The sequence below is a fragment of the Phyllobates terribilis genome, unplaced genomic scaffold, assembly GCF_046119375.1.
Source record: "Phyllobates terribilis strain yellow unplaced genomic scaffold, ASM4611937v1 Scaffold_4__5_contigs__length_816908805, whole genome shotgun sequence".
In the NCBI taxonomy this organism is placed as follows: domain Eukaryota; kingdom Metazoa; phylum Chordata; class Amphibia; order Anura; family Dendrobatidae; genus Phyllobates; species Phyllobates terribilis.
In genome coordinates, this window is record NW_027362764.1 from 116,174,790 (window position 1) to 116,193,794 (window position 19,005).

Consider the following 19,005-nt stretch of genomic DNA (forward strand, 5'->3'; position numbering starts at 1 on the left):
ATTTTAAAATTTTACCATGTAACAAAGTGATCTATTTCAGCCATAACAGCAGGGATGGATATATGTGATTGAGTGATATATACTAGGACATCATCAGCAAATAGAGAGCACTTGTACTCGGTGCCTCCCACCTCAATCCACCTAATATTGGGGTTATGGCGAATTGATGAGAGCAGGTGCTCCGTCACTAGGATGTATAAGAGAGGGGACAGAGGACATCCCTGCCTTGTCCCATTGGTGATTGTGAAAGGTGATGAAAATGTTCTGACGCACCCCCTGGGCCTTGGGACACCCGGAGCCGGACCCTTTTTGGTGGATGCTGGTGGTTGTAGTCTTCGTGGCGGCGATCCGGTTCCGTGGCTCAGGGCGGTCAAACCAGTGGCGGAACTATTTATGTGGTTTTGATGTTTAAATGTCCGACTACGCCACCCGTGGATTGCGGTCAGAGTGAACCGCCGCTACAGGGCAGACCGCTAAGGCTGGTGTTGTGGGTGCAGCAGAGCGTAGCATAACTCCCCACGGGAGGAGTATAGCCTCAGGGCAGTGTATGCGGAGGATGGGGGTGATGGTGCAGGGCAGCAGCAGTAACGACACGGAGTCAGTGATGCAGTTCAGGGCCTTTACTCACAGTTCTTATTATCCAGACCACGTCTGCAGGTAACGGCTGCCCACGTCGTACTGTGCTCACCAGGTGAGGGGCTCAGACAACTCCCAGATAACTTTGGAGCGCTTCACAGGACCCCCTTTGTGTGTCCTTTGTCTGGCCTTTCTTACCAACACTTCTGTCCGGCTGCCTCGGGCCTCCTCTTGGTAAACTTGGCGCCAGTTTCCCTGACCCTATGTGGTGCCTTCCTAGCGGGTGGAGCAAGGGGCTGCGCCACATAAAATGTCAGAGCCTCCGGTTTCTGGCTGAGGGTCGTTTCCTGCCTCCACTAGTTCGGGGACTGGTCTTCCCCTTTGGCCTGACCCCTCCACGCAGGTGGATTCGGGCGTGCGGTGGCGACTCGCCCGTCCGCACCCCTGGGATCCCTTCATTCCTCGTTCCTGGAGCCTTCTCCGCTCCTCTTCCTTCCTTCTCCCTCTTGCAGGCCTGGGCCTCTGTTACTAGGCCCGCCTCCGGAGCAGAGCTCATGCAGAGCCCCTGCTCCCTGCCACTTCTGCTCAGACTTCTCTGCACTGAACTAAGATGGTGCCCACCTTTTATACTCCCTTCTCAATGCACCCAGGAACTGCTTCCTCCCTGCTCCTGCACTGAAGGGTTCCCCTTCCTCAGTGTTCCCTCCCCCCACTCCAGCCAGGGACAGGGACTGTCGTGCCCATCTCAGGGGCATATTGGTCGCCCTGCCCCACGGCAATGTGGTGTAATGCATGCAGGTGTCGGGTCCTGATCCACACTCCATCCTTATCTGAGAGTGAGATATCACACCTCTGGGTGAGGTGCAATACGTCTGTAGCAACTGAGCCCTCGGTGCTACAGTTCCATTTATCTTCAGCCTAGGTGACGTATTGTGATACAGGGCCGTGATTTTGGCTATAAAAGGGTCCCCTAGACCCCTACCCCAAGCTTTTTAAGAGAATCATATATGGCGTGCCAGGAGACTCTATGGAATGCTTTCTCAGCATCCAACGAGAGTATCTACTTACAAATTTTTAACTGCATCTAGCCCAGGAAATACTTTGTGCCTAGTAGCAGTGTCTGCTAGTCAGCGGATTATCCCGGCTGTTAAGCAAGCTACACCACCTGTAGTTTGGACACTTAATTTTTTCAAAGGAAATGCTTCGGGACCACGGGATACTTAGTGAAGAGCATCAGGAGGCACCCCAAGGCATAGGGGCTGGGACTGGCACTAGGATGCCTTGCGGTGGACAGCCGAGCTCGATCCTTATAAAAGCTTTTTAACTGCAGCAGCTTTAGTGGACGCTACTGGAGCTGGAATTACGCGGCTGCTGGCATGAGACTTGCCCTCCAATAGATCCTTGTAAATGGATTTAAAGTGTATTCATTCAAATTAGAGGGACAATTTAAATTAAAAAGCTTAGAGATGCCTCCACCACAGGGGGGCTCTCTCGACCCACCAGCGGACAGGCACCAGTATTGGGAGAGGGGGGCTGGCCGTCAGGGTTCACCGCGGCTCTGGCACAAACCCGGCGACACGGAGGTGGCACGGGCAGGAGCGGACTGGCCGTCTCGGCTTCTCACTTTTTGGATTTTAGAAGGGCATGACATGCCTATATCTGTGTCTCCCCCTCCTTTTACTCCTCCACCTCTTTTCTTTTCGCATGACTATATGTACTTGTCACTTTTCCATGTGTTAGTTGTGTCTTCTGAGCAGTTTGTCAGCTTTTGGACACCTTTGAAGGTGTTTTCTATGTGTTTCTATGTGTTTTTGTTTGCCTGCCATTGGTTTTAACGGTGTTCGAAGGTGTTCGACGAACATTTCGACGAACTGTTCGGCGAACACACGGGTGTTCGACGAACCGAACCGAACTCGAACACTACGGGGGTGGCTCAACACTACTCAAAACCTACAAATTGAATAAGCAGATAGGATCCAGCACTGATTAAAAACAGCCTTAAGGCTGCTTTGAGGATTGCTTAGTACTTAGACAGTGCCAGAATAGATATTGAAAGAGCTTGATGTCACTGGAGTACGCCGGACAACTTGTGAAACTCAGCATGGAACAAAGCAAAGGGCGGCAGCTAAAGAGGAAGGAAGTAAAGCCTGGCCCCATAGACAAGACAGCTGCGCAACATACAGTAAAAAGATAGAAATCCTGACATACTGTATTTATATATATTTATATTTGTCATACTTTTACTAATAACTTATATTTATTCTCTAATATTTAATTTTGATATCCTCCTCCCTAATCCCTATCAAAATACCTTTTAGGATGGGGGTCTTTAATTGTTCTATCTCTGTATACAGTACAGACCAAAAGTTTGGACACACCTTCTCATTTAAAGATTGATCTGTATTTTCATGACTTTGAAAATTGTACATTCACACTGAAGGCATCAAAACTATGAATTAACACATGTGGAATTATATACTTAACAAAAAAAGTGTGAAACAACTGAAAATATGTCTTATATTCTAGGTTCTTCAAAGTAGCCACCTTTTGCTTTGATGACTGCTTTGCACACTCTTGGCATTCTCTTGATGAGCTTCAAGAGGTAGTCACCGGAAATGGTCTTCCAACAATCTTGAAGGAGTTCCCAGAGATGCTTAGCACTTGTTGGTCCTTTTGCCTTCACTCTGTGGCCCAGCTCACCCCAAATCACCTCGATTGGGTTCAGGTCTGGTGACTGTGGAAGCCAGGTCATCTGGCCTAGCACTCCATCACTCTCCTTCTTGGTCTAATAGCCCTTACACAGCCTGGAGGTGTGTTTGGTGAATTGTCCTGTTGAAAAATAAATGATGGTCCAACTAAACGCAAACCGGATGGAATAGCATGCCGCTGCAAGATGCTATGGTAGCCATGCTGGTTCAGTATGCCTTAAATTTTGAATAAATCCCCAACAGTGTCCCACACCATCACACCTCCTCCTCCATGCTTCACGGTGGGAACCAGGCATGTAGGAACCAAAGATCTCAAATTTGGACTCATCAGACCAAAGCACAGATTTCCACTGGTCTAATGTCCATTTCTTGTGTTCTTTAGCCCAAACAAGTCTCTTCTGCTTGTTGCCTGTCCTTAGGTTTCCTAGCAGCTATTTTACCATGAAGGCCTGCTGCACAAAGTCTCCTCTTAACAGTTGTTGCAGAGATGTGTCTGCTGCTAGAACTCTGTGTGGCATTGACCTGGTCTCTAATCTGAGCTGCTGTTAACCTGCGATTTCTGAGGCTGTTGACTCGGATAAACTCATCTTCAGAAGCAGAGGTGACTCTTGGTCTTCCTTTCCTGGGGCGGTCCTCATGTGAGCCAGTTTCTTTGTAGCGCTTGATGGTTTTTGCAACTGCACTTGGGGACACATTCAAAGTTTGCACTAACTGACCTTCATTTCTTAAAGTAATGATGACCACTCATTTTTCTTTACTTAGCTGCTTTTTTCTTGCCATAATACAAATTCTAACAGTCTATTCAGTAGGACTATCAGCTGTGTATCCACCTGACTTCTGCACAACACAACTAATGGTCCCAACCCCATTTATAAGGCAAGAAATCCCACTTATTAAACCTGAGAGGGCACACCAGTGAAGTGAAAACCATTTCCGGTGACTACCTCTTGAAGCTCATCAAGAGAATGCCAAGAGTGTGCAAAGCAGTCATCAAAGCAAAAGGTGGCTACTTTGAAGAACCTTGAATATAAGACATATTTTCAGTTGTTTCACACTTTTTTGTTAAGTATATAATTCCACATGTGTTAATTCATAGTTTTGATGCTTTCAGTGTGAATGTACAATTTTCAAAGTCATGAAAATACAGAACAATCTTTAAATGAGAAGGTGTGTCCAAACTTTTGGTTTGAACTGTACATAATCCTCATTCAACTCAATAATAAACTTACTAAATAATTCTAATTAGCGATGCTATACAACTCTCTTGAATATGTGCATATTATGAAGAGAGCTCACATCAAAAGATAGTGAATCTTAAATAAATCAAAGCATTATTAATGATCCTGTGACCAAAGACATATCAACACAAATTTAAAATCCCTGACTCCTCCGCATGGTAACTACATTTGAATGTCCCTAATGGCCTCACAACATGAATTTTACTTGTGACGATTCAGTACACATCATGCATACACATAACTTCCTAAGCCCAGTAAGTATATTTTTTGTGTTATTACATTATGGAATTTTAACTTTATAGACAATGATTAAAGGTGGTGTCCAGTTCAGAAAAAAAACCTATTCCCCATTTTGGGAGTTAATAAAGGGACTCTCTTCTGAATCCTCATCTATTGGCTGAAGTAGAGAAGAAATTTCTCTCTGATGAGGAATTTTCAATGCGTTTTAATCCATAGGCATGCTGTATTAACAAACAAGAAAATCAGCCATTTATTACCCTTGGTGCTGCATTGGTGTCATTACTAGTGTTGAGCGAGCATGCTCGACACTGCTCGGTACTCGCCCAAGCATCTCACTACTACGAGCATTTCCGGGTTACGCGGGCGGGAGCTTGGGTCTCCGCCCTGTACGTTTGGCGCTCTTTACAGAGCTAATGAACATGCAGGGATTGCCAGCCAGTCACTGTAATGCCGCAGCCATGTTGTTTGTGGGCATTACAGTGATTGGCTGGCCGCACAGCGTCACCTCGAGTATTTAAAACCGGGCGCCGCCATCTTGGACACAGTTGCCCGGAATCCGACAGTGCTGCTGAGTTAGGGAGAGATATATAGTGCGAAATAGGTAGTGTAGGGTCTCTAAAGCCTGCCAAATCAAACAAACAGTCCTTCTCAGGAATAATATCCATCCCAGATATCAGGCAGGCAGGCAGGCTGTATAGTAGTGTTGAGCCACCCCCGTAGTGTTCGAGTTCGGTTCGTCGAACACCCGTAAGTTCGCCGAACTGTTCGTCGAACTGTTCGTCGAACACCGTCGAACAACGTTAAAACCAATGGCAGGCAAACAAAAACACATAGAAACACATAGAAAACACATAGAAAACACTTTGAAGGTGTCCAAAAGCTGACAAACTGCTCAGAAGACACAACTAACACATGGAAAAGTGACAAGTACATATAGTCATGCGAAAAGAAAAGAGGTGGAGGAGTAAAAGGAGAGGGAGACACAGATATAGGCATGTCATGCCCTTCTAAAACCAAAAAAGTGCGAAGCCGACACGGCCAGTCCGTTCCTGCACGTGCGACCTCCGTGTCGCCGGGTTTGTGCCAGGGCCGCGGTGGACCCTGACGGCCAGCCCCCCTCTCCCAATACTGGTGCCTGTCCGCTGGTGGGTCGAGCGAGCCCCCCTGCGGTGGAGGCAGGTCTAAGCTTTTTAATTTAAATTGTTTCTCTAATTTGAATGAGTACACGTTAAATCCTTTTTCAAGGATCTATTGAAGGGCAAGTCTCATGCCAGCAGCCGCGGTATTTCCAGCTCCAGTAGCGTCCACTAAAGCTGCTGCAGTTAAAAGCTTTTATAAGGATCGAGCTTGGCGGTCCACCGCAAGGCGCCAGTCCCAGCCCCTGTGCCTTGGGGTGCCTCCCCGATGCTCTTCACTGAGTGTCCCGGGGGCCCGAACCATGTCCTTTGAAAAAATTAAGTGTCCAAACTACAGATGATGTAGCTTGCTTAACGGCTGGGATAATCCACTGACTAGCAGACACTGCTACTAGGCACAAAGTATTTCGTGGGCTTGATGCAGTAAAAAATTTGTAATTAGATACTCTCATTGGATGCTGAGAAAGCATTCCATAGAGTCTCCTGGCACGCCATATATTATTCTCTTAAAAAGCTTGGGGTAGGGGTCTAGGGGACCCTTTTATAGGCAAAATCACGGCCCTGTATCGCAATACGTCACCTAGGCTGAAGATAAATGGAACATTTTCATCACCTTTCATAATCACCAATGGGACAACGCAGGGATGTCCTCTGTCCCCTCTCTTATACATCCTAGTGACGGAGCACCTGCTCTCATCAATTCGCCATAACCCCAATATTAGGTGGATTGAGGTGGGAGGCACCGAGTACAAGTGCTCTGCATTTGCTGATGATGTCCTAGTATATATCACTCAATCACATATATCCATCCCTGCTGTTATGGCTGAAATAGATCACTTTGTTACATGGTCAAATTTTAAAATCAATGCAGCGAAGTCTGAGGTGAGTCCCTCAATGTCCCCCTCCCCAAATCCATACAGGATTCCATCCAGTCCAACTTTCCCTTTGCCTGGCCCTCACAGGGTATCAAATACTTAGGAATTCGTATTCATAGAGACCTCTCCCGTCTAAATTATCTTAATTTTGGGCCCTTTATTGAACAACTCCATACAGACCACGGTTGGCAAGTTAGAACTGTAATATTCACTACGTGAACCACTGGTGTTTTGTGGAAAAGCACATGTACACTGTGTTCCAAATTATTATGCAAAAAGTGTTTAGGAGTGATAAGGTAAGAATTCTTTTGTTTGTCAGTTAAACTCATTGATGGTGATGTGTGTCAGGGCTCTTTATATCACTGTAAGCAATTGCAGACACCTGTGCTAATTAGTTTGGCAGGTGTGTCCAATGAAAGGCAAGACTACTTAAGAAGGCTGTCCCACATTATTAAGCAGTCTACATTTTCTGCCAAAATGGGAAAGAAAAAGGATGTGTCGGCTGCTGAGAAGCAACAAATTGTGGAGTGTTTAGGTCAAGGCATGACTACAATCAACATTGCCAAGACAGTTCATCCTGATCATCGCACAATCAAGAAGTATGTAGCTGATTCACAGTACACACGTGTGCGTGCTGATAAGGGAAAATTGAGGACTCTTTCCTACAGGCAATTACGTCAGGTTAAAAGAGCAGCGGCAAAAAGCCTTGTCAAAGCAGCAGACAAGTTTTTGAAGCTGCTGGTGCCTCCAACATCCACCGAACAACAAGATGCAGGGTCCTTCAGAGGTTTGCAGCTGTGCGTAAGCCATTCTGTCGACCTCCTCTATCCACTGTACACAAGAAGAAACGGCTCCAGTGGGCCAAACATTACATGAAGACTGACTTCAAAACTGTTTTGTTCACCGATGAGTGCCGTTCAACGCTCGATGGTCCAGATGGATGGAGTGGAGGAGGGCTGGCTGATGGACACCCCATGCAAACATGGCTACGGCGCCAACAAGGAGGAGGTGGAGTAATGTTTTGGCCTGGAATCATGGGGAAAGAGATTGTTGGCCCCTTTAGGATCCCTGAAGGGGTAAAGATGAACGCCATAATGTATGTGGAGTTTCTCAAACAGCACTTCCTGCCATGGTTCAAGAAGAAGAACCGTGTATTCTGCAGCAAGATAATTTTCATGCATGATAATGCACCGTCTCATGCTGCACATAACACATCTGCATCTCTGGCTGATATGGGCATAAAAGGGGACAAACTTATGGTGTGACCCCCATGCTCCCCTGACCTCAACCCCATTGAGAACCTCTGCAGCATCATCAAAAGGAGTGTCTATGATGGCGGGAGGCAGTTCACATCTAAGCAACAGCTCTGGGAGGGTATTCTGTCCTCATGCAAAACAATTGAAGCAGAAACCATCCAAAACCTGACAAATTCAATGGACGAGAGAGTTCAGAAGCTCCTTTCAAACAAGGGGTCCCATGTGCAAATGTAACATCACCTAGAATAAAGTTTTGAGTTGAAAACTGTTTGATTTCAGTTTGTAATAACCTGCTAATGCTTTTAATTTCAAAAACCATTTTTTTGTTCTTTATTAAAATGAAAAGGTTGATCGAAGAGTGTGGGGGATCTAAAAGTGTGGCAACCCAGTAGTCAGGATTATTTCGAATTCTGATAATCTGAGGGTCATGTTGCAGGTAGTGCAGCAAGAAGGCACTCATGTGTCTTGCGCATCTAGGAGCCCCAAAATTATTTTCCGGGCTAGATGCAACTAATAATTATTATTAATTTGAAAGCTGGTGGAGCTTAGTATAGATGGCCTAATAGAATCAGTAGTGCAAACTGCTACAAGGCCCAAATTATTTTCCAGCCAAGATACAGATAAACATGATTAGTAATTTTAAATCTCGTGGAGTTTAGTATAGATGGCCTAATAGAATCAGTACTGCAAACTGCTATAAGGCCCAAATTATTTTCCAGCCAAGATACAGATAAACATGATTAGTAATTTTAAATCTGGTGGAGTTTAGTATAGATGGCCTAATAGAATCAGTACTGTAAACTGATACAGGCCCAAATTATTTTCCAGCCAAGATACAGATAAACATGATTAGTAATTTGAAAGCTTAAAACGGTTGGTGAGGTGATTTTAACAAATCATCAAGCTTTTACTCTCCCCAGGATGACACAGGGGTAGAAAAGTCCTTTCGGATCCATGATTTGTTCATCTTTATGAACGTGAGTCTGTCTACATTATCAGTGGAGAGCCGCGTGCGCTTATCTGTCAGCACACCACCAGCAACGCTGAACACACGTTCAGACAGAACGCTGGCTGCGGGGCATGACAAGATCTCCAAGGCGTAAGTGGCGAGCTCCGGCCATTTATCCAGATTGGAAGCCCAAAAAGAGCAAGGGTCCAGTGACACAGTCATGGCTTCATTGTTTACTTGGAGATACTCCTGTACCATCGTCTCTAGGCGTTGACTATGTGTCAGACTTCTTGTCTCCTGTGGCCTTGCAAAGGATGGGCTAAAAAAGTGGTGAAATGATTCCTCAAAATTGATGTTACCAGCAGATACTGTGTTTCTGTTACGTTTTGAGTGCTGAACACTCGACGGTCCCACGGTTGGCAAGTTAGAACTGTGAGATTCACTACGTGCACCACTGGTGTTTTGTGGAAAAGCACATGTAAGATTCTGCAACAGTCTCTGCTGATACTCCTGCATGCGTGCATCCCTTTCTATGGCAGGAATAATTTCTGCAAATTTACTTTTGTACCGGGGATCTAACAGTGTGGCAACCTAGTTGTCTGGATTATTTCTAATTCTCACAATTCGAGGGTCATGTTGCAGGTAGTGCAGCAAGAAGGCACTCATGTGTCTTGCGCATCCAGGAGCACCAAGTCCCTGTTGTGTTGGTGGCGAGGTAAGAATCATGTTTCCTTCCTCTGCCCTATCCCCCCAACCTCGCACAACAGAAATGTGATCAATGTCTTCCTCATCTGATGAGTCTTCCATCAGTTCGTCCTCCACTTCTTCCTGGGTTCCTGCACCTTCCTCACTAGTTTGGCTGCTACCATGCGCCCTGGTAAAACCATCTCCCCCACCCTCACACGCCTGCCACCTTGGTGCTGCCGACCGTCTGGACCTTGCAGATGTTAGCCCTTCCGCATACAACTCCTCCTCCTCTACTTCCTCCACCTCCTCTTGTGCCACCACCTGACTCCGAATTCTGTTTAACATGTGCTCCAGCATGTAAATTACTGGAATAGTCATGCTTATAATGGCATCGTCAGCACTAAACATCTTTGTCGCGTGATTTGCCCCACCTCTGGATCTCGTTGGCCCCGGCTATACGTCAGAACATATTGCACCAGGGCTTGTCGGTGCTGCCACAGTCGCTGCAACATGTGCAGAGTTGAATTCCACCGGGTAGGCACATCGCATTTTAGCCGGTGAAGTGGCAAGCCCAACGACTTCTGTAGAGATGTAATTCGCTGAGCTGCGGGATGCGAACGGCGGAAGTGAGCACACAGCGACCGTGCCCTCTGCAGAAGGCCATCTAGTCCGGGATAGTGGGCTAAAAATTGCTGGACAATCAGGTTCAACACGTGAGCCATTGTAACTGGTCCGGGTGGTGGAACCTCTGTGCCTTGGAACAAGGAGGGAGCCAGAAGGGCAGGTGCTACTCTGGGGACGACCTTGTAAAAGAGCAGGTGGCTCCCACGGGTCAGATAGCTGGGACTGACCGGTATAGCGGGTGGGCACAACAGGCAGGCAGCAGTCTCCGGGTTAGCTGACGGGTGGTCACGGTACGTGACGGAAGAAGTCTCTTGACTAGCAGGCAAGTGGTCACGGAAAGTGACGGCAGAGCAGGTAGAAGTCTCTTGGCTAGCAGGCAGGTGGTCACGGCATGTGAGAGCAGAGCTGGTAGAAGTCTCTTGGCTAGCAGGCAGGTGGTCACGGCAAGTGCCGGCAGAGCAGGTAGAAGTCTCTTGGCTAACAGGCAGGTGGTCACGGAATGTGACGGCAGAACAGGTAGAAGTCTCTTGGCTAGCAGGCAGGTGGTCACAGCATGTGACAGCAGAATAGGTAGGAGTCTCTTGGCTAGCAGGCAGGTGGTCACAGCATGTGACGGCAGAACAGGTAGAAGTCTCTTGGCTAGCAGGCAGGAGGTCACGGCATGTGACGGCAGAGCCTTCAGGTAGGCCAGCAGGCGAGTAGCAGACGTGCGCTCCCAGGTGAGCGGGCTAACAGGTACGGCAGGTAGCAGGCAGGTAACTGGCAGGTGCTTCCTGTTATGCAGGTGGACTCGCCCATAGACAGACTGGCGGATGATTGGAGACAGACTGGCAGTCTGATGAGAAGACAAGCTGGCAGACAGGACTGGGAGTCAGGGTGGCAACGGGATGAGAGGGCTGAAGCAGAGGTGAGTATGCTTTGCAACAACTTTGCTCGGGCACCTCCATTTTGGAGGAGGTGTTTTATATATGGGAGGTCCTCCGGCCATTGGCCGGGGACTCCTTAGGACGGCGCGCGTGGTCCCTTTAAGAGAGGGGGAGCGCGCGTGTGCCCTATGCTCGGAGCCCGGGTGCGCCCTATGCACGGAGCCCGGGAAGGAACGCGCGCCGGCAGCAGCGAGGAGGGGAGCGCAGGAGGACGCCGCGCCAGGAGCGGGAAGGTGAGAGGGACGGCGTCTCTGCCTAGCAGTGGGCAGAGACGCCGATGCTACAGTACCCCCCCCTTTACGCCCCCCCTTTTTTAGGCCAGAAAGGAATTTTTCAAGGAGAAGCGGGGAGTGGATGTTCTCCCTGGGTTCCCACGTTCTCTCCTCAGGACCAAACCCCTTCCAATCCACCAGAAAAAAAGTTCTCCCCCTTACCCTTTTGGTGGCCAGAATACTCTCTACCTCAAAGATGTACTCAGCAGAAACCGGAGCAGGAGGAGTACCTGGATTGTTGGAAAAAGTGTTAAGGATAACGGGTTTGAGGAGAGATACGTGGAAGGAGCTGGGAATGCGTAGGGTGGCTGGGAGTTTTAATTTGTAGGCTACTGGATTAATTTGCCTGAGGACTTCGAAAGGACCGATGAATCGAGGGCCCAACTTGTAGGAGGGTACTTTGAGCCGCACATGTTTGGAGGAGAGCCAGACCTTGTCTCCTGGACGAAATAGAGGCGGATCCAGACGTCTCTTATCAGCATATCACTTCATCCGCTCGGAAGACAGAAGAAGAGTGGACCTAGTACTCTCCCAAATGGTAGAAAATTCACTGACAAGAGACTCCGCAGCAGGGTTGTCCACAGAAGTGGAGACGGGAACCGGAATCCGGAGATGTTGGCCACAAGCTATAAAGAATGGGGACTTGGAAGAGGATTCGCTCTCATGGTTATTATAAGAGAACTTGGCCCATGATAGGAGGTCCACCCAATTGGAATGGTGGGCATTAACGAAGTGCCGGAGGTAGCTGGTAAGGATCTGATTGATCCGCTCCACTTGACCATTGGACTGTGGGTGGTAAGCGGAAGAGAAATCCAGGGTGACGTCCAGCAGCTTACATGTGGCTCTCCAGAAGCGTGAGGTGAACTGAACCCCTCGATCCGACATGATGTGGAGGGGTAGGCCATGGAGACGGAAAATGTGGCGGATAAAGTCCTTAGCCAGCTCGGGTGCAGATGGGAGACCAGGCAGGGGAATGAAGTGGGCCATTTTAGAAAAGCGGTCAGCGACCACCCAAATGACTGTACACCCGGCAGAAACAGGAAGGTCGGTGATAAAGTCCATAGCAATGTGCTGCCATGGAGCAGCGGGTACGGGAAGGGGCAGAAGATGACCGGCTGGTAGATGTCTGGGAACTTTGTTGCGGGCACAAGACGAAGAGGCCATGACGAAGTCTACAACATCCTTACGCAGGGTAGGCCACCAGTAATGCCGGATAATGAGCAGGAAGGTCTCCTTTTGGCCAGCATGGCCAGCTAGTTTAGAAGAATGACCCCAGCGAAGAACCTTCTCACGATCTGGTACAGCTACAAACGTCTTACCGGGTGGAAGACGAGTCAGATCCAAGGTGGCCACATTCATCACCTTGGAGGGGTCGATGATGTGCATAGGCTCCTCCTCTTGATCGGAGGACAGGAAGGATCGGGACAAGGCATCAGCTTTGACATTCTTGTCCGCCGGGCGGAAATGTAAGATGAAGTCGAAGCGGGCAAAAAACAAAGACCACCGGGCCTGACGCGGATTAAGTCTCTGGGCATTTTGGAGATATGCCAGATTTTTGTGATCCGTGTAGATGATCACCGGGTATAGAGCCCCTTCAAGCAGGTAGCGCCACTCCTCCAGCGCCAATTTGACGGCTAGAAATTCTTGGTCTCCTATGGAGTAGTTGCGCTCAGACGAGGAGAAGATTTTGGAGAAGAAGCCGCAGGTTACCATTCTCCCGGTAGAAGATTTTTGGGCGAGTACCGCTCCGGCTCCGGAGGAGGAGGCATCAACCTCCAGGCAGAATTGTTTATTACAATCCAGACGGTGCAGGACTGGGGCAGAGGCGAAGGCTTTCTTTAAGGAAAGAAAGGCCTCCTCGGCTTCGGGCGACCATACCTTGGGATTAGCCCCCTTACGGGTGAGCGCAGATATGGTAGTAGTCCGGGACGAGAAGTGTGGGATGAAGAGACGATAGTAATTGGCGAAGCCCAGGAATCGCTGTATCGCCATCAACCCCTCCGGACGGGGCCACCTCAGGACAGCAGAGAGCTTCTCGGGATCCATTCGCAAGCCTGTCTGGGAGATAACATAGCCCAAGAATGGAAGGGAGGTCTGGTCGAAGAGGCACTTCTCGTACTTGGCATAGAGGTGGTTCTGCATGAGCCTAAGCAGGACCTGACGAACATCCCTCCGGTGTGTGGGGAGATCCGGTGAGAAGACCAAGATATCGTCCAGGTATACCACCACGCAGGAGTACAGGAGATCGCGGAATATGTCGTTGACCAGTTCTTGAAAGACGGCGGGAGCATTGCAGAGACCGAAGGGCATCACACGGTACTCATAGTGACCGTCCCGGGTATTGAATGCTGTCTTCCACTCGTCTCCTTGACGGATACGGACCAGGTTATATGCTCCCTGAAGATCCAGCTTGGAGAAGATCCTGGCGCCTTTGAGACGATCAAACAACTCGGAGATGAGCGGCAGGGGGTATTTGTTTTTTACTGTGATTTGATTGAGTCCTCTATAGTCAATACAGGGACGTAGCGAGCCGTCTTTCTTTTTGACAAAGAAGAATCCGGCTCCAGCCGGGGAGGTAGATTTTCGAATAAATCCCCTAGCCAGATTCTCTTCAATGTATTCAGACATGGCCCAGGTTTCGGCCGCAGACAATGGGTAGATACGCCCACGGGGCGGAGTGGCGCCAGGTACCAGGTCGATCGAGCAATCATATGGCCTATGGGGTGGCAACGTCTCTGCTTCCTTTTTACTGAAGACGTCCGCATAGGGCCAGTATGGAGCCGGGAGACCGGGTAGATTAGCTGGAGTAGGCGGAGGGCGAGCTGGGCGGACCGGAACCAGGCAGGTCTTATGGCAGTCTGGTCCCTACCGGAGTACTTCACCGGATCGCCAGTTCAATACGGGTTCATGTATCTGTAGCCAGGGTAGACTAAGCAATAGGGAGTGAGAGAGTCCGGACTGCACATGGAATGAGATTTCCTCGGAGTGCAGCATTCCCACCTGCAGGGTTATGGGTTCAGTGACGAGCAGGATGGTCACCGGGAGAAGTCTTCCATCCACGGAGGCGACTGATAATGGTTCAGCCAGGGGCTTGGTGGGAATATGGTATCTCTCTACCAAAGACTGGGAGATGAGGTTTCCAGCCGCTCCAGAGTCCAGGTGGGTGATTTCAAAGTGGCGATTCTCTCCCCAGGAGATAGAGACAGACAAGGTTAGAGATGGAGAGGGCTTACTTTTGTCTAGGATGACCTCTCCAAGCGGACCTAGACACTGGAGTTTTCCGGCTTCTCTGGGCAGGAACGGATCTGGTGCTTTTTACTGCCACAATAGAAACAGCTCCCCTCGGCTCGGCGTGACTCTTGGCGAGATTTGACCATCTTGGTCTGGTCGATCTGCATGGGCTCGGGTGAGTGCGCCCGGGGAGTGACAGATGAAGAGACAGGTCTCTGGAAAGTAGGAGCAAGGCGGGGAAACCTCCTCTCACGGGTGGTCTCTTTGGTACGTTCCTGGAACCGGATGTCAATCCGGGTAGCTAGTGTCACCAAGTCATCCAGGGTGGTTGGAATGTCCCGACTGGCAAGTTCGTCTTTAATCCGACCGGAGAGGCCCTCCCAGAAGACGGACACCAGGGCCTCGTTATCCGAGGCAAGCTCAGAAGCGAGGGTACGGAACCGTATGGCATATTGGCCCACGGTGAGACTCCCTTGGCGGAGACGTAGCAGAGAGGAGGCTGATGAGGTCTTTCGTGCCGGTTCATCGAAGACTTTCCGGAAAGCAGTGAGGAAATCTGACAAGTTGGATACCAGGGGATCCCCTCTCTCCCACAGGGGATTTAGCCAAGCCAGTGCTTCCCCAGTTAGATGGGACATGATGAAGGCCACTTTGGCCCGGTCGGTGGAAAAGTGATGTGCCAAGAGTTCAAAGTGCAGGGTGCACTGGTTAATGAAGCCTCGAGCCAAGGCGGGGTCTCCACCAAAACGAGGCGGTGCAGAGGGCCGGGGACCCGGAACAGGTACCATGGTATTGATGGGCAGCAGCGCTGCCGGGGCGTGAGTCGTACGACTGGAGGCAGGTCCTGGTGGAGCAGTCAGTGTGTCCAGGCGGGAGTTGACATTATGCAGGTGGTTCAGGATGGATTCCTGTTGGGATCTCTGATGGGAGACTTCGTGGAACAGGTCAGAGAGCGAGGGAGCTTGGGTGCCACCGGGTTCCATGGCCCGAGCAAACTGTAACGGGTCCGGGTGGTGGAACCTCTGTGCCTTGGAACAAGGAGGGAGCCAGAGGGGCAGGTGCTACTCTGGGGACGACCTTGTAAAAGAGCAGGTGGCTCCCACGGGTCAGATAGCTGGGACTGACCGGTATAGCAGGTGGGCACAAAAGGCAGGCAGCAGTCTCCGGGTTAGCTGACGGGTGGTCACGGTACGTGACGGAAGAAGTCTCTTGACTAGCAGGCAAGTGGTCACGACAAGTGACGGCAGAGCAGGTAGAAGTCTCTTGGCTAGCAGGCAGGTGGTCACGGCATGTGACGGCAGAGCTGGTAGAAGTCTCTTGGCTAGCAGGCAGGTGGTCACGGCAAGTGCCAGCAGAGCAGGTAGAAGTCTCTTGGCTAGCAGGCAGGTGGTCACAGCATGTGACGGCAGAACAGGTAGGAGTCTCTTGGTTAGCAGGCAGGTGGTCACAGCATGTGATGGCAGAACAGGTAGAAGTCTCTTGGCTAGCAGGCAGGAGGTCACGGCATGTGACGGCAGAGCCTCCAGGTAGGCCAGCAGGCGAGTAGCAGACGTGCGCTCCCAGGTGAGCGGGCTAACAGGTACGGCAGGTAGCAGGCAGGTAACTGGCAGGTGCTTCCTGGTATGCAGGTGGACTCGCCCATAGACAGACTGGCGGATGATTGGAGACAGACTGTCGGTCTAATGAGAAGACAAGCTGGCAGAGAGGACTGGGAGTCAGGCTGGCAACGGGACCTGAGGGCTGATGCAGAGGTGAGTATGCTTTGCAACAACTTTGCTCGGGCACCTCCATTTTGGAGGAGGCGCTCTACATATGGGAGGTCCTCCGGCCATTGGCCGGGGACTCCTTAGGACGGCGCGGTCCCTTTAAGAGAGGGGGAGCGCGCGTGCGCCCTAAGCACAGGGCCCGAGAAGGAGTGCGCGCCGGCAGCAGCAAGGAGGGGAGCGCAGGAGGACACCGCGCCAGGAGAGGGAAGGTGAGAGGGACGGCGTCTCTGCCTAGCAGTGGGCAGAGACGCCGATGCTACAGCCATACAAGGCGTGTGACATTGCCCCGGTGAAGGGCCGCACCCAGGTTTGCAGCATTGTCGCACACGGCCTTCCCTGGTTTCAGGTCCAGTGGAGACAACCATTCATGAAACTGGTTCTCCAGAGCTGACCACAACTCCTCAGCTGTGTGACTCACATTTCCCAGACATTTCAAAGTAAAAACCGCCTGATGACGTTGAGCCCTGCTGCCAGCATAGTAAGGAGGTGTGCAGGATCCCTTCTGCGCAGTTGGAAAGCTTGTGGCATGACCAGACAGGCTATGGGTGCAGGTGGAGGACCGAGAGGAGGTTGAGCAGGCAGAAGCAGTGGAGGAACTTTGAGATAAAGAGGATTGACGCACAACTCGTGGGGACGGCAAGACTTGGACAGCAGCCCCTTGTCCTGCTGTCACCATAGTTACCCAGTGCCCAGTCAGCGACATGTAACGCCCCTGTCCATGCCTACTCGTCCAAGTGTCTGTGGTGAAATGCACCCTGTCACACACAGAGTTTCTCAAAGAAGCGGTGATGTTGTGTGCGACATGCTGGTGGAGCGCAGGCACACCTTTCTTTGAGAAGTAATGCCGACTGGGCATCTGGTACTGGGGCACTGCGACGGACATAAGGTCGGACGGACAGCATTTCTGTAGCCAAGAGCTAGCAGATGGTGAAATTCAACCTCTTAGCTTTCTCATGGCTAGGAGGAAATGGTCTTTTACTTGTCCACATCTGAGGGACCGAGGGCTGTCTGTTGTGCTTAGACGGGGTTGAGAAGGGTGTCCCCGGCAAACTGCTGGTCTGTGAGGAAGATGCAGGCGGACATGTTAGGTTGCCTTGATCCAAAGGTAGTGCTATCGATGTCAGGCAGCGCTGAACACCAGCTGGTGTTTCCACCTCCAAAGAAAATGATGACCTGCCAATCACGTTGGCTGTTGCGGGTAAAGAGGTGGCAGGTCTGCGTCACAAAACAGGTGTGACTGCTGTCCTCCCAGTCACAGAGGATGAAGAGGCCGCGGATGCACAAGATGTGGCAGACGGTGGTTGGCCCGGCCGGCTAGGCCGCATTGTAGCACAGTGATCTTCCCACTGCAACTTATGCTTCATATCCATGTGCCGGTTCAAGTACTCAAACTATGTATTTTTTGGCCTCTACTTAGCTTTTGCTGACAAATGTTACAGATAACAGGAGTTGGGTCATCCTTATCGATCTGAAAAAATGCCCAGGCTATGCAAGGTTTAGCACCCATGCGACCTGAAGAGCCACCACGACTTGTGGTCAGAGGCAGAGTTGTGCTTGAGGATGCAGTTGTTGACGTGCTTCCAGTACTACGTCTCTGTCCAGGAAGGCGCATCCTCCTCCACCTCCTCTGCTGACCTCATCGACTGGCAGACTGTGGGTTGACAGTAAGTGGGATCTCCAACCTCGTCATCATCACCCTGTGTGTTATCACACCCGTCGTCCTCAGAGCCAACCTCTTCCTGCCCTGACAAAAAACTCAAGTTGTCGCTCCAATCAGGTATTTGAGTCTCATCATCGTCTTCCTCATTGTCTCCACCAACAGGAGTTACAGTTTGGGAACGAGGGTCTACATTATGGTCAGAACCTTCTGCGTAGGGTCCTGCATCCGACTCATAAAGATTCTGGGCATCAGTGCAGATCATTTCCTCGTCTGGATTCACAGAAGCTCTGGAGCCGACCTCTGATTCCCAGGCTATAGTATGAGTAAACAGCTCTGCAGACTCAACCATTTGTTCTACCCCATACTGACAGGCCGCTGGAGACTTGGGAGCTGTGAGGAAGCAAGTGCGATTGGGGTGACACCTCTGAGGACTGGAGTATTTGTGATGTTGAAGTTGAGGTGGAGGAGAGCCCACTTAAAGGAACACTTGATATCTGTTGAAGCACGTGCTGTTTTTGTGCCTCATCTGGAATTTGTAGCGATTGGCGTGGCCATAAGAAAGGGATCTTATCACATTGTCCGCTAAAAGAAGTAGACATCTTAGTTTGGCTGGAAGATGGTCTTTCTTCTGCAGATGTTACTGTTGCTTTAACACCTACCCCACGGACACAACGTTTTTTTCCCTTCCCAACACGCCTATTCCCCTTTCCACCAGCAGCAGGCCTTTTTCCACTCATTTTGGTGGTTACCTAATTGACAACTCTGGAGTTGTTTGCACAAAAAACAATGGATGGGAACCGAGCAGAGCTGAGTGGCCAAACTGTGGTATTAGCCCAAAAGTATTGGCTGGGTTAGATGCAG